The following is a 12,130-nucleotide window of genomic DNA, read 5'->3' on the forward strand; positions in this document are numbered from 1 at the left end:
ACCAGTCAGATTACCACAGGAGGTAATATCTTCTGCAGCTCTTTTAAAGACTCTACCATAATACCTGCTGGAGATGCCAGGTCCTCATACATGGAAAGCATGAGCTCTACCACTGAGCTACATCCCCTGAAGATATTCAGATTTTTAAAACTTTTTTCTGAGATAGACTTAGACTTATCTTTATTAATCCTTTTGGGATGACTCACACAAGGATATTGAAATATCACTGAATAAAAGAAGAAACCTGGGTAAAACATGTAATGGTAATGTTGTATATGGATTCAAAAACCTGTAAATGCAACTGCAGTGGCTGGAAATCAAACCTGGGGTAAATGATTGAACTGCTATGATATAAATCATGGTGGAAAAGTAACACACCTGTTGCCTTTCTACTGCTCTCTGCTCTGTTGATAAACTTTTCAATTGGTCAGTAGTAGTTACCATACAGTAGTAGTGCGCTGCCTGTGTCTGTGGATCCTCGTGGAGGCAGCTTGATTGATTGATATGCTCCCTTATTTGTACCTTTTTCAGAGATCTAATATTTTGTCATATTGGGTTGTGCAAGTAACCTTTCTGGTTACTTCTTGACAAATAAAGCAAGTAAACACATAATGAAAACCACTGTGATGCCTGGGAATAAAACCCAGGACAACTGCTTGGAAGGCAGCTATGTTTACCACTATACCACCATCACTGGACAGCACAATATTCACTGAAAGTCTTGTAACACATCTGGGCATTGAGACTCAAAATGTGCTCTATCACTGAGCTACAGCCCCTAAAGATTTTCTGATTTTTTTGACTTTTTTCTGTGAGATCACTGAATAAGAGAAGAAACCGGGGTCGAATATGTAATGTTAATGTTGTATATGGCTTCAAAACCTGGTGGTGGCTGGAAATCAAACCATGGCAAAATGCTTGCACTGCTATTGTATAAATCAAAGTTAAATAGTAACATCACTCAAAGAAAGCTACTGCGATGGCTGGGAATCCAACACTGGTCATTTGCTTGGAAGGCAGCTATGCTCACCACTATACCACCATCACTGGACAATGTAATGTTCACTGCAAATCTTGATACACATCTGGTCATTGAGACAGATTTTTGCATTAAGTACCATAAACACAAGGAGGTCACTACAACCCACAACACTTTGCTATTGTGTTATATTTGCTCAAATCCTTCTCACTTGTTGAGTAAAGCAGGACATGGGTAAAGTGCAGAGTTGGTAGACACTTGTTAAATTAAACATCCACTTTATTGTCTGTTAATTCCTGTTGCATTATTTAATTTTCGCTTTCAGAATAAGAGCTCTTCTACAGTCAGGACACCAGCACTTGATGGAGATACCGGGGTTTGAACCCAGGGCCTCATACATGCAAAGCATGCGCTCTACCACTGAGCTACATCCCCTATATGCTCTCCCATCTGTTGTGATTTTTGTGTGGCTTCAATATCACACATGTGGAAATTATGAAAGAAACTGTCAAGCAAACACTAGCAACACTTTTAAAGGTTCCATGGTGTAAAGGTTAGCACTCTGGGCTCTGAATCCAGCGATCTGAGTTCAAATCTCAGTGGAACCTGTTTTTAAGCCACAGCACAGATGAAAAAAATCAACCTTTCAACTTTCCACATCTAGTTTAAAGTTAGCTTACAGGTTCAAAATGGAGCTGAACACGGAGGAGGATTCCTCCCTAACGGCCGCTCTGCTCTGCTCCGTGCCCCCGCTGTCCGGTAATAGTTAAAGCAGATAAAAACCTAAAGAACACTCAAAAGCTTCAAGATAAAACTTACTTAAGAACTACTTACTTGTTTCCAGCCAGACTATGAAATGATTCATGAAATCCTTGTTATTAATACGTAGTCATTTCCATATGGTCTAGTGGTTAGGATTCCTGGTTTTCACACAGGTGGCCCGGGTTCAACTCCCGGTATGGGAATTGGTATCTAGCCGATGGAAGTCTGCAGCAAGATCTGTAACATCTGTGTCATTGGTCCTGTATTAAATGAGAGCTGTATGTACCCTATGCCTGATATGCATTTCCCCAAACCTAGCTCATATAATGATAATAAATAGACATAATATATGTCTCTATGATCAAACATCTATTGTAAAACTTAAACTAGACATGGTGAAGGTGAAAACCTGAATCCTGACTGCCAGACCAGACTTCTTGCATTGTTTTATCAACAAGTGATGTATGTCTTTATGTGCCTTGTTCCTGGCATATCTATGGATGTATTCATAAAATCACTGTTATTATTCAACGTGTCAGTCCCATATGGTCTAGCAGTCTGGATTCTGCCTAAATAACCTTTACAGACATTCTTAAGGAGTCCTCTGGAGACTACAATCAGTACATCTGAGAAAGCTTTCAGTTAGTTTGATTTTACATTCATTTGGCCTAAGTGGTGTCCAAAAGGTCTTGGGTGCTGCTTTTAAAGACTTCTAATAGTAAGGAAAACCCTGGTTTTCCCCCAGGTGGCCCTGGTTCAACTCTCAGTATGGGAATTGGTATTTAGCTGGTGAAAATCTGCAGAAAGATCTGTACAATCTCCGACATTGGTCCTCTATTAAATCAGAGCTCTAGTTTCGTACGTAAAAAGGCAAAAAAGTGGAAGATTAACTCAAGAAGTGTTTAATAAAGATGAGCAAGTACAGCTGTATCTGTATCTGTTAACCATGTGAATTATCTGTATCTGTATCTGGCGGGGCCAAACCCAGAAGTGGACAGGATTTAACCTGGAAGTGGGTTAGGTTGTCTTAAAATGGGCGGGGCTTTAACCGGTATGTTATTTTAAGCATGCAATGGATATGGGTTGATCAAAAATTGTTATATTTATTGCTGAATGCCAGGGACCCGAATGGCGAGGCTGCAGCCTCAAGGGTATAAAAAAAAAGACATCAAACAAGGATGGCATACTAAATAAAACAGGGGGGCTCCAAGACCCGAAGAATGAGGTCACGATGGCATTTGACATGAAATGAAAGCGCTAGGCTAGTACAAAAGGTAATTAAACTAAACATGTCCCTGTGACCCAGAGGACAATACAAGGGTTAATTTGGCCAGTATTTTTTGCTTTTTTTTTAAGATTTGAACTTGTGTTTCTGCAGTCAGAGTATACAGTGCTCATCCTGAATGGGCCAGTATAGTGCATCAGAATTGCTTGTTTAATTGTCTATTAGCTTTGGAACCCCCCTTTCCCCACAGCTTTCAATTGTCAGAAATGGGTGGGGGAGCGGGATGGGAGTGGGACTAAATTTACCAGGAGGGGGTGGGATGGGATTAGTTTTTAAACTTTGGTCTGGGAGTGGGACGGGACAAGATTTCATTCTATGGGAGTGGGACGGGACAGGAGTGAAAATCCACTCCCGTGTCATCCTCTAGTGCTTACGTATGTAGAGATGGACGGACGACCCAAAAGCATAATACTTCTAGGAACAGCTGGAGCTGAGACATAACAAGAGACAAAAAAAGAGGTGGGGGAGACGGAGATAAGCCCTGACATAGTAGAGAACTACAGACAAAAGACGTGAAATAGTGCCAAGTGTGACCAGAAGAACTGGAAAAAACTAGAACTGTGAAGGACAAACCTTTCTTAAGCAACATGTCACCCAGAGGCTTTCCCCCTCAGAAACACCAAGGGTAAGACAAGTGGCAATAGTTTACTTCTACATTTTTCCCGGGTAGGGGTCCCCACAGAAATCTTAACCAATCAGAAAACTAAACGGACATTAAAGCCGGTATACTCCCTGTTAGGGACCAGGGACATTTAAACAACACCCTACATAGTTTGTTGCTTCATGAACGATATTGTATTATCTCATAGGTACTGGAAGCCACGTTTTGAAACCATATGCAACATAAATATTACATATTTCACCCAGGTTTTTTCTCTTGCTCAATGATCTCAAAAAAAATAAATAATTCTGAGCATGTTAAGGGGATGTAGCTCAGTGGTAGAGTGCATGCTTTGCATGTATGAGGCCCCGGGTTCAATCCCCTGCATCTCCAATAAGTGTTATTGTCCAGTCTGTAAAAGAGCTGCAAAAGAAATAGCATTCTTTAAGAGTGGTAGCAAACCCTTGACAGTTGTGCCTTCATGAACAATATTGTGTTATCTCAGGATCTGGAAACAACCTTTTTCATCCAATGTGTTACAAGATTTGCAGTGAGCGTTGTGTTGTCCAGCAGAAAGGCACCAGGTGTGCTAGTTTTTGACTATGATTTATACCATAGCATTGCAATCATTTTGCCCAAGTTTGATTTCCAGCCACCGCAGTTGCATTTACAGGTTTTGAAGCCATATGCAACATTAACATTACAAGTTTTACCCAGGTTTCTTCTTTTATTCCATAATGTTTCTTGCAGTAGTCATCCCAAAAGGATTAATAAAGATAAGTCTTAGTCTATCTCAGAAAAAAGTCAAAAAATCTGAAAATCTTCAGGGGATGTAGCTCAGTGGTAGAGCGCACACATTACATGTATGAGGACCTGGCATCTCCAGCAGGTATTATGGTAGAGTCTTTAAAAGAGCTGCAGAAGATATTACCTCCTGTGGTAATCTGACTGGTAGGGTTATAGAACGTAGTGGTAGACTAAGACCTCCTATTACACAAACTAAGTGGTATGCTCTCTCTTTTTTACCTCAGACTATCAGACAGCACAACAAGCACTTTAAATGTACATGTTTTACAGTCTCTATTTTACTGTATTTATGTACTTGTATTTATGTATTTATTGTATTAGACTCCAGTTTTTATGGGTGTCATGGTGGGTATGAGCACCGTAACTTCCATTTTTATAGATGAAACTTCCCATGCCATTAAGTTTACTCTTCTGCCTGTGGAGACATTTCACATCAGACACTTGCAGCAACAGACACTTTGTTAACAGACTGGAAATAGACTTAATGCTGATAGCATGAAAAATAGCAGAGAATGGTTTTGATCCATAAACCTCTGGGTTATGGGCCCAGCACGCTTCCGCTCTGCTCTGACATTTTAAGGGAAGGTGGCAACCAAGGTTCCAACAGCATACGGGTTGTCAAGTTACACATTTGGTAGACCTTGCAACTATCTTTTATGTGAGCTTCCTGATTAAACATCATTAAACATTGATTATTCACATGTAACACTTGTGATTGGCTGGTGTTTAATGCAAAGAAAGGACTGGAGCATTTATTGTAGAGAATAAGTAGGCTGACACTGAAGTATTGAGACAACAGTGACTGAAAATCTAATTCAATCTACATATCGGTCTTCTTAAAGATCTAAATAGATTTTCTCACCTCAGAGTCATCTGGAGCACGTAACGATTAGCTTCTGTCCCTCTGAACCCTGAGTGACAATCACTCTGCAGTGAATGAGATGCAGTTTCCCCCCCCCCCCCCCTCAGTCTAACCAAGACTATACTGTCAGGGATCATTTCTAGAGTTTCTGACTTGAGGAATGTGTTTCTAAAGTGTTTTGTCTCGCTGACCACGATGATGAGTCGTGATATTCCTTTCTGAGCATGAAGCTGACAGAGAGTAATGATTCACTTCATATGCTCTCTGTCATTGATGATCGTTCATTGCTTCTTTATGGAGTATTGAGGAAGGGAATATGATCAGAGTGGTAGTAGCAGATATGTGGAAAAGTAACATGTGTGAAGGTCATAAAACATGCTAAGCTTTCTAATTAACTGAAGTTACAGTCTGTCTGGAAGTATGTTTTATCAATGGTGAACAAGGTTACTTGAAAGGGTTAACACCTACTTTCTTGACTTTGTAATGCCTTATGTCATGTGTACAAATTTAAACTGAGTTAAGCCATAATTCATTTTTATTTCTACCTTTGCTTTTCCTTCTTTGACATGTCAAAAAGGTGCATTGTTTGAAAGCCCTTCTCTAAACGTCCATGTTCCACTCCCACAGGTGTTTCCACTTGACTAATCAGACTGTGTGGCCTTTACAGGCTCAGCTTGATTGACATGTATTAAAGGGGTGGAACAGTACACTGAAGTCCCGGTGGACGGGATGGCATGTTGGAACGAGGTTTGAGTACATACAGCAAATACTTGAAGCCAGGTTACTCTACGAGTGGAAACGGGGCGTTGAAGGTGATGTGGAAATCCTGATTGATTCAGAGATTTTTTTGGCCCTATTTGTATTTGGATCTAAAGGCTGGTTAACCACTGTAGGGAGGAGACGTTGGACAGTTTTTTTGTCTCGTTCCAGTGATTGGCATGTCTGGGTGATGGCGTTGGATAATGCGTTAGCATGTTGGATGTATTTCCACTCACGTACCAACAACGTCGACCCACAGTCCTCGTTTTATCCACCACTTTCTCACCTGTACTACTGGAACTGACTGGGAAACCAAAGTTTCCCCGTGGGTCGCCACCACTCGCCGTAGGAGAGGCTGCTCTTCCTTAGTGCTGCTGGCTCGGACTCATATGAAGGAAAATATAGAGGCAAAAGGTGAGAGCTTGCAGAACAAAAAAATCTGAACTTATATGTTTAAATTATAGCCGATAGATATCAGAGATCCACCCATTACCTTAATTTATATGCATTGTACTTTTACCTTGCCGGGTGAGTTAGGGAAACTGTTACAGCATAGCGGAGTATTCTGTCCACCTCCACACGCGTAGTCTTCTCTTCAAGCAGACTTACTGCCTCCTGGTCTTGTCTTGACCTTGTTACCACTTTCTCATTTTTGTGTGGCAGCACATCCAGCTGCTCGAGATTCTCAACAATCTGGAAGAGCTCCATGTTGGAAGGAAAAGTGGACGTCAGAAGGTACTGTTGCGGCCGTAGCTGTTGCTCCACGATTCGTGCTGGGCCCTGAAGCGTTCCCCCCCAGTCTGGTTCAAATGGTGACTGGTTCATCTGGTGGACCGAGCTTCACTGGCTCTATGGGGGTGAGATGTGGATGATCAGCACCAATGAGAAGGAGTGGGCTGGCGTTCTCAAACTGCTGAAGGGAGAGACCTGCCAGGTACTTCTACCTCTTCTGCAGACTGACTGGATAGGATTGATCCGCCAAGCCTAGGCGAGCTAAGCCGTTACTCCCAATACTGCTAGTCTGCATACTGTATGTTTAGCTTACACAAGGTAAAAGACAAATTAAGAGTTAACAGGGTAGATACTTGTGGAGGTGCTGTGGCTTAGTTGGTTAAAGTGCCTGTCCAGTAAACCGGATATCCTGGGTTCAAATCCCAGCAGCACCTTGTTGTTGGAGAGATTACCTCTTTTGGCGTGTCATCATCATGTCAACCAAATCCCTGTGAAAGTACCCTGGTAGCAAATGAAAATGGCATGTTACATTTACACAGAAACACCAATAACATGCCAACAAGGTGTTCTATTTGCCTAATAACTAATTAAATTAATTAATAAATGCGCCACTTTGGCTCCACTACAGTTCTGTGTCAGTCAACTGCTCCATTTCACTCACCACTGAGTCAGACTTAATGCCCCGCCCACAACAACATCTGATTAGCAGGCAATTTAAAAACAAGTACAGGTAATCTCTGCAACAACAAGGTGCTGCTGGGATTTGAACCCAGGAACTTTTGCTGACTAGACAGGCACTTTAACCAACTAAGCCACAGCACCTCTGGGGATAAACACGGATGCATGGCCATTATGGAGGTACTCGGTGTAAACAACTGAGGTGGTTGGGTCATCTGGTAAGGATGCTTCCTGGGGTGCTCCGTAGAGAGCTGGTCCAGGCACGTCCAGCTGGGAGGAGGCCTCGGGGAAGACCCAGGACTAGGTGGAGAGAGTACATCTCCAACCTGGCCTGGGAACGCCTCGGGATCCCCCAGTTGGAGCTGGTTGATGTGGCTCGGCAAAGGGCAGTTTGGGGTCCCCTGCTGGAGCTGCTGGACAAAGATGGATGGATGGAGGGAACCCTTTTCACTAGGTCATTGTATTTTTGCAAGACAGACTTCGCTGTAGGAGGCGCTGTAGCTTAGTGGTTAAAACGCCTGTCTCGTAAACAGGAGATCCTGGGTCCAAATCCCAGCAGTGCCTGGTTATCACTTAATAAAGTGTTTCCACATTGTTACTGATACTTAAAATGTGCAACAAAGATGAAGCCTGATTTTCTAGAGCACTAAAGTGACATGTGTTGTTTTCTACCATAACATTACATATGTCCATGTAAAGCAAATAAAAGCCTTTTGTTGGAGGTGTTTTTGCAACTTTAGTGTGAAGATTATAAAGTTTTTATTATCATGAATTCCTTTAGTTTTACCTTGGAAGCTTCGGGCTCTTGCAGACTGCCTGCGTGGCGTGAGCGTGTCAGCAGAGGTTAGAATGCCTACCGTATTGGTCAATACTGTTAACATGGGAGAAATATAAAAAAAAACAGACAAGCCACACAGCAAACGCTATGTTAACTGTTGAGGAGGACTAAATTAGGACTGTTTTTTAATTTTTTCATGGCTTTCCATGAAACATGGCCTGCCTGGAGGGAGGGGTTTATGACCTTTGTGATGAGGGGACTTATGGCATGGAGGTTGGATTTTACCAGGGCTTTGGGGAAAGGATCTTTCATCTCTCCAAGACCTTGAATAGATAGGACTTCTGATGTTCTGGGTAGGCCCGCCTATCAACAGTGAGTCCTGAGGCCTTAACACGTCCAGCTGTCAAGGACAAGTCCAGCTGTTTTCATTTGCCGGAGTTCATAGGGGTCCCCTACTGGAGCTGCTGGACAAAGATGGATGGATGGAAGCAACCCTGTTCATTAGCTGATTGTATTCTTGCAAGACAGACTTGTTTATCGAAGGCGCTGTAGCTTAGTGGTTAAAGCGCCTGCCTTATAAACAGGAGATCCTGGGTCCAAATCCCAGCAGTTCCTGGTTCTCACTTAATGAAGTGTATGCATATGATTTGTGATTCTTAACAGACAAACTAAGTTACCAGCTGCCTTACTTTCCAGAGCATAAAAGGGGCATGTGATGTTGTCTTATAACATTATATGTGGCTGAAAACAGTCTATACCAGTGGAGTGGAATGCTGGCTTTAATAGGTGCCGGTGGGCTGCACGCTGTTAGGTCAGCCATTTTGGGAATCACTGGTTTAGACTTCCACCGATGACACTCATCAAGTGGGCAGGTGATGACGGATGGCCTCGCACCCTCTCACCCCGGACACCCATCTCACCCCGGACACAACCTGTTCCAGCTTCTCCCCTCTGGTAGGCGCTACAGAGCACGTTACGCCAAAACCAACAGACTCAGGACCAATTTCTTACCACAAGCCATCACTCTGATGAAATATTTGCACCGCTCTTCTATGGCTTCTGAATGAGAGTAAGTTTGTTGTTTTGTTTGTGAGTAGTACTCAAGAGGGTGCTGTGGCTTAGCTGGTTAAAGTGCCTGTCTAGTAAACAGGAGATGCAGGGTCCCTGCAGCACCTTGTTGTTGCAGTCATTACCTCTGTTTGCATCCAATAATCATGTCTACCCAATCCCCATGCTACTCATTAAGCCCTGGCAGCAAATGAAAAAAGCATGTTACATTTACACAGAAACACTACATCGACACAGACTTAAGGTGATACATGAAAACACATGAAATTCAGAGCAATTCAAATTTAAGCTAGTTCATTCATTAGGTTTTGTGGTTCTGTTTATAGAAACTACATCCTGTTATATCGCGTGATCATACATGAATTTACGAGATCCCGTGGGTCCTTGTGACTTCAGTGGCCCGTCAGGTGGGTGTTGATGGACTGGGGATACAAAGCAGAGTTGATCCACAGTTGGTGGAAGTCAGGGGTAAGGCCTCCTGAACTGCCCAAGGTAGGAGGAAGATATTTTGAGAAATTACAGTTTATTGGTGGTGCAGATCCCTACGAGTTGGCTCCCTCTTCTTAGATCTATAAAGACACAGTGATTCTTCTTTCAGTTGCATATCGCGATATAGTCAACTAATATCAAATAATCAATGTATTATTTTTCATTCCAGCAGCATCGAAGACGTTAAAATCAGGCAGTCAGCGCCCAAAGTGCCTTGGCCGGTAATGTTCATGTTTATTTCACCTCTGACCTCATTTACCATCAAACACCTGAAACCCCACCCAACCTGGGCCATGTTCAGCCCGAAACAAAACAAGGTTTAAAAACATTAAAAAATGTGTTCAATCCATTTCCCTTTAGATAGTTATTGCCCCTCAACAGGCCACAACTGGGCAACATTATATAATGCTTGTTAATCACTATACAACTATACTATGAATTTTTGTAAATGTTTTGACACACTATACTATGACTTTTATGAATTTTCGACATATTATACTATGACTTTCATGAATATTTCGACATACTAAACTATGACTTTTTATGACTTTTTATGATGTTTTTGACATACTATGGCTTTAATGACTTTTTGGAAATTTTTGATATACTATTCTATGACCTTTTTTTGAAGAGGGGAATTAGCTCAAATGGTAGAGCGCTTGTTTAGCATGCGAGAGGTAGCAGGATCAATGCCTGCATTCTCCAGAGGTCTTTAGATTCTTCTTTTTTAGGAATATTTCGACATACAACAGTGCTACTTTTTATGTTTTTTTCGACATACTAAACAATGACTTTTAGGAATATTTCGACATACTATGACTTTTTATGACTTTTTATGAATTTTTCAACGTACTATACTATGACTTTTTATGACATTTTATGAATATTTAGTCATACTATACTATGACTTTTACACATTTTTGACATATTATACTTTAACTTTTTTAGAATTTTTTGACATACTATAGTATGACTTTCATGATTTTTTGTCATACTAAACTATGACTTTTATGAATTTTACACATGTTATACCATGACTTTTTAAGACTTTTATGATTTTTTTGACATACTATCCTATGACTTATGATTTTTTTGTCATACTATACTATGACTTTTATGAATTTTTGAAATACTACACTATGACTTTTATGAATTTTTTGACATACTATACTATGACTTTTATGAATTTTTGAAATACTATACTGTGACTTTTTATGAATATATTGACTTACTAAACTATGACTGTTTATGATTTTTTTTGACATTTTATGAATTTTTGACATAGTATACTATGACTTTTTATGACTTTTTATTAATTTTTGACATAGTATTATGACTTTTTATGAATTTTTGAAATGCTATACTATGACTTTTTATGAATTTTTGTCATACTATACTGTGACTATTTTCAAAAAGGGGAATTAGCTCAAATGGTAGAGCGCTTGCTTAGCATGCGAGAGGTAGCGGGATCAATGCCCGCATTCTCCAGAGGACTTTAGATTCTTCTTGTTTTACAACAAGAACTATACATCTGGACTTGTTATGACATACTACACTACGACTTTTTATGAATATTTCGACATACTATTGTATGACTTTTTATGAATTTTTTGACAACTATACTATGAATTTTTATAAATATTTTGACATACTACAGTATGACTTTTTATGAATTTTTTGACAACTATACTATGAATTTTTATAAATATTTTGACATACTACAGTATGACTTTTTATGTTTTTTTGACATACTAAACAATTACTTTTATGAATATTTCGACATACTATAACTTTTTACGACTTTTTAAGAATTTTTTGTCATAGTATGACTTTTTATGAATTTTTGACATAGTATACTATGAGTTTTATGATTTTTCTCGACATGCTATACTATGAATTTTTCAATTTACTATACTATGACTTTTTTATACATTTTTCATCATACTATACTTTGACTTTTATGAAGATTTTGACATACTAAACTATGACTTTTTATGTATTTTGACACACTATACTATGACTTTTTATGATTTTTTTGACATACTATACTATGACTTTTTATGATTTTTGTTGTCATACTAAACTATGACTTTTATGAATTTTTGACATGTTATACTATGACTTTGTGAATTCTTTGACATACTATACTATGACTTTCATGAAGTTTTTGAAATACTATACTGTGACTTTTTATGAATATTTTGACTTACTATACTGTGACTGTTTATGATTTTTTTGACTTTTTATACATTTTTGGCATAGCATACTATGACTTTTTATGAATTTTTGACATGCTATACTATGACTTTTTATAAATATTTCGACAAACT

The 12,130-nt window shown here is 39.8% G+C and overlaps 1 protein-coding gene and 7 non-coding genes across 8 annotated transcripts in view; 6 read left to right on the forward strand and 2 right to left on the reverse strand.

The window, feature by feature from the left end:
* The window catches only part of LOC116687471 (zinc finger protein 420-like), a gene marked incomplete at its 3' end in the record, with an annotated part of 97,313 nt that overhangs the window by 60,062 nt on the left and 25,121 nt on the right, over window positions 1-12,130 (reverse strand). The window lies entirely within an intron of this gene.
* Window positions 1,343-1,414, reverse strand: trnaa-ugc (transfer RNA alanine (anticodon UGC)). The gene has a single exon. It is a non-coding gene; the product is annotated as a tRNA-Ala (tRNA).
* Window positions 1,873-1,944, forward strand: trnae-uuc (transfer RNA glutamic acid (anticodon UUC)). The gene has a single exon. It is a non-coding gene; the product is annotated as a tRNA-Glu (tRNA).
* Window positions 3,949-4,020, forward strand: trnaa-ugc (transfer RNA alanine (anticodon UGC)). The gene has a single exon. It is a non-coding gene; the product is annotated as a tRNA-Ala (tRNA).
* Window positions 5,411-5,626, forward strand: LOC116688730 (small nucleolar RNA U3). The gene has a single exon (XR_004331860.1). It is a non-coding gene; the product is annotated as a small nucleolar RNA U3 (small nucleolar RNA).
* trnat-cgu (transfer RNA threonine (anticodon CGU)) lies at window positions 7,957-8,029 on the forward strand. The gene has a single exon. It is a non-coding gene; the product is annotated as a tRNA-Thr (tRNA).
* trnai-uau (transfer RNA isoleucine (anticodon UAU)) lies at window positions 8,786-8,858 on the forward strand. The gene has a single exon. It is a non-coding gene; the product is annotated as a tRNA-Ile (tRNA).
* trnaa-agc (transfer RNA alanine (anticodon AGC)) lies at window positions 11,216-11,288 on the forward strand. Its single transcript has one exon. It is a non-coding gene; the product is annotated as a tRNA-Ala (tRNA).

This window comes from Etheostoma spectabile, chromosome 4 (genome assembly GCF_008692095.1).
Source record: "Etheostoma spectabile isolate EspeVRDwgs_2016 chromosome 4, UIUC_Espe_1.0, whole genome shotgun sequence".
NCBI lineage: Eukaryota > Metazoa > Chordata > Actinopteri > Perciformes > Percidae > Etheostoma > Etheostoma spectabile.